This window comes from Coffea arabica, chromosome 1e, assembly GCF_036785885.1.
Source record: "Coffea arabica cultivar ET-39 chromosome 1e, Coffea Arabica ET-39 HiFi, whole genome shotgun sequence".
NCBI classification, from domain to species: domain Eukaryota; kingdom Viridiplantae; phylum Streptophyta; class Magnoliopsida; order Gentianales; family Rubiaceae; genus Coffea; species Coffea arabica.
Window position 1 is genome coordinate 2,460,653 of NC_092311.1, and position 3,628 is coordinate 2,464,280.

Genomic DNA, 3,628 nt, shown 5'->3' on the forward strand with positions numbered 1-3,628 from the left:
AACTAATTTGAGTGGAGACGAAGATCATCAGAAATTCGTCATCAACTTGAGAAGTCTGATGAAATGGGGCTGATAATCCGGTGGTCTTGTCTTCTCAATTAGCTGACCCCAGATGCAATGGCCAGTTTGCCACCAGTTTGTAATTCATACCTTTTTCTTTTAAACTTGCTAATTTAGCTTTATGCATCGATACTTTGATGTTTAATGCCCTGGATCCCTGAGCTATTTTGAGAAATTTGGATAGAAAAGAATCCCATTTGGTTAGTTTGAGGAAACAATCAGTCAAACAATGACTTGTGGAGACAAAAAATCTAGTAAAAGAAGAATTGGAAAAATTGAAACGCCAAATCAAGAAAATGATGATGGTATTGATTGGTTGAGTGCCCTTCCAGACGATTCTCCATCACATTATGTCCTTTCTGTACACGAAGGATGCTGCAGCCACTTGTATTTTGAGGTTCCTATCCTTTGTCTCCATATTAATGGACTACCAGAGCCTCATAGGGCTGAGGATGATAGTGCCAAGTGAATTATGCAAGCAAAAAACAACTGAATCAGAGGTCCAACAGGGTGCCACCAATCATACCACAAGTGAGTCATCTGCACATCTCCTACCACGATTTGAATGCATTTCCTGGCAATGGACCTCAACTTTTAACATCTTCCAGGAGGAAGAGGAACAATTCGTAGTTGGAGCTGGTGTAAAATTACGAACTTGGTAAATTCGTAATTTTACCTACAATAAACAATGTTTCCATAATTTATGAACAGCCACCCATAACACATCTACAACTTCTCTGAAACTTCCACCCTACTTTTTGCAGAATGGTAATTCTTTGGAGAAGGTGTCTCTTTCTGGACAATGGCAATGTTTGAAGTCCTTGTCAGAGGATTGGAATAGGATATTGTCGTTCAAGAAAGCCTCAAAGCTTTGATAGGTTTACCAGATTGTGCTCAACAAAAGAATTTGGAGGAGAAGTTGATGAAGTCCATATGCAGTTATGAAAATCTCCTAGTAAATTATATCCATCTCTCTTACATGTCCTACGCCTTTTCATCCTCCTGATAACCAAGAGGAAGAACAAAAAGTCTCCAACAAATAGTTTTGGATTTTGTGTCTGTCTTTTAAAGATTTTGTGTAAGGGGAGGGTTCCTGGTTGTTGTTTCTAACGATTGTGTCTTGAGATCATTTACATATGACCAGTTATTTCAGAATTTTATTGTTAAAAATTGAAAGATGTTTGAACTTGTGACAGGGATCAAATGTCATCTGATGTGATTGCTTATGCTTTTTCAGGTGGCTTGGTACATCACTTGGAAGCGGAACTGGAATTTCTTGTAATATATACAATTTTCAGCTGGAAAATAAAGCATAACATGGTTATATCTGCTAGTGTTATTCGAGATGATTGGTTTTAGCTTATTTCTTTTTTCAATGAAAAACATTTTCCTGGATAAGATCTTCATCATTTGGAAACTACTTGACAAGTATAGTGGAAGTGAGTACCCTCACAATTTATTGGCGCTGTTAAATTGGCACTGTTGGATTGGATGATGGATACTGCAGCAAGTCACAAGGCTCAATTCAAGATGTATTGTTTGTAATAGATATCAATAGCCAGAATTTTTGTGAGAAAAGGACTCATTTCTTTCTTTAACAAACAAAAGAAACAGATTAGTAAAAAAATTTCAACCGACGAGTTTACAAGGGCTCTTAGCTTGTAGTAAATTATTATAGTCAGATGCCATATCAATTTGGTCTTCAACTTCTGAGTTCCTGTTTATGTTTTTTCTGCAAAAGAACTAAAGCCAGGCAGTGGGAGGCAAAACAAAAGCAAATCACAAAATCGAACGAAGAAGGAAGAAAAAACAAGCCAAGAAGAAGGAAGAATAGAGAACGAACCCTAAATCGAAGCGTTGCTAATGTCTCTTCAATGTCGATGATGATTGGAGAATGCGATTGATTGAATTCGCAATATGCCTTGAACCACAAATTCGAACCATACTTGAGGATTTAAAATAATTGCTTCTTTTTTATTTTTCTTTCAATTTATCTAATTTTTAATATTCATTTTTAAGATTTAAAATAATTATTGATTCAAAACTATTTATGGAAGCAAAGATAAGGTTTTTATAAAATAATAAGCAAAAATTTTTTTCTATTTTTTTTGGATTGCTTCAAGGTTAATAAAATAAAAATATGTTCTTTTTTTAATGCAACATGACCTCAATAAGGGCATTTTCGGCATTAAGGGGGTTTTTGTTAAATGTTTGATCATTCAAAGGGTGAGACCGTTATTTGGACAAATTACAGGAATTGATTGGTAATATGATCAAACCTCAGGGGAGGTAAATGTAATTAACCCAAAAAATTAAGTAGATTGAGGATGAATAGTTTGTCTTTTTTGTTCTTTGTCCCCTCTTCTTAAAAAAAATTGCCAATTTTGGTTTAACTATTTCAAGCTTGGATTAAATATTTATCAAGGCTGAACTAAAACAAACATTTTTCAGACAAACTCGAATTGTTTTAATTTTTTACATATAAATTTTAAAAACAATGATAATTGAGCCAAAGTTCAAACAGAATAGAGTTAATTCCATTTTGCTCCTTTCAACTATAACCAAATTCTCTCTTTAGTACTTAAATTTTAAAATGAGATATTTTAGTTTTCAAACTATAAAATTGGTCTTATTTAGCATACAATTTGTCCTGCAATATAAGATGCAACTAATATGGGGAGACCGAAGAAGATCTATCAAAAGATTCATCGTCAACTTGAGAAGCCTGATGAAATGGGACTGATAAATCCGGTGGTCTGTTTTCTCAATTAGCTAATCCCAAATGCATTACCCACCAGTCTACAGTACTTACAGGTTCTCACTTTTTTTGGTTAAATTTTTTCCCGTGGTGTTGTTGTTAAATAATATGTAGGTTTGCTTCTCCCTACCTGGAAATCAAACTGACGAAGCCAACTCATCATATTACACAAGACTAATATACTAATACATTTCTCGGTAATTAAGTTACTTGATCATAAACACGCTTTTGTTATCTCAATTATGATTCCTTAGGAGGATAAGACAGCCGTTCAAACGTCTGGTGTCGTGGTGTAGTTGGTTATCACGTCAGTCTAACACACTGAAGGTCTCCGGTTCGAGTCCCGGCGACGCCATGTGTAACAACACTCAGCTCAAACTACTTTTGTTTTAGAAAATTGAGTGTCTGTGTCGATAGGCTGGTGGAAAGATTTCAGATGGGGCTGGAATTTCTTTATATCTGCTGCACTTCAGTGTGACGATTGTTTTCTATAGAAATATTCATTTGTAAAACTCTGGTAACTGTGAAACTATCATGGCTAGTGAATCTTCTTGTTCCCACTTCAGTTTTTTTGCCAAATCTCAAGGTGTTGCACTTGACAGGACCTGTGGGATTAGTAGATGAAAATTACTTTCCTCCACTTATTCGTGGTTGCCCATCTCTTGAAGAATTGTATTTACTTTTCCATAGTTTTGTCTGTTATAATTGAAGTGGTTGATTTATCTAGTCCTTCATTGAAAAAACTTAAGACTTACTAGTTTGGGAGGACGCTACAACTATGTAATTGAGCGTAACAGCCTAAAAATATCT

General features: G+C 35.0%; 1 non-coding gene across 1 annotated transcript; it reads left to right on the forward strand.

Moving 5' to 3' along the window:
• Positions 1-3,099: 3,099 nt before the first annotated feature.
• TRNAV-AAC (transfer RNA valine (anticodon AAC)) lies at positions 3,100-3,173 on the forward strand. The gene has a single exon. It is a non-coding gene; the product is annotated as a tRNA-Val (tRNA).
• Positions 3,174-3,628: the final 455 nt, after the last annotated feature.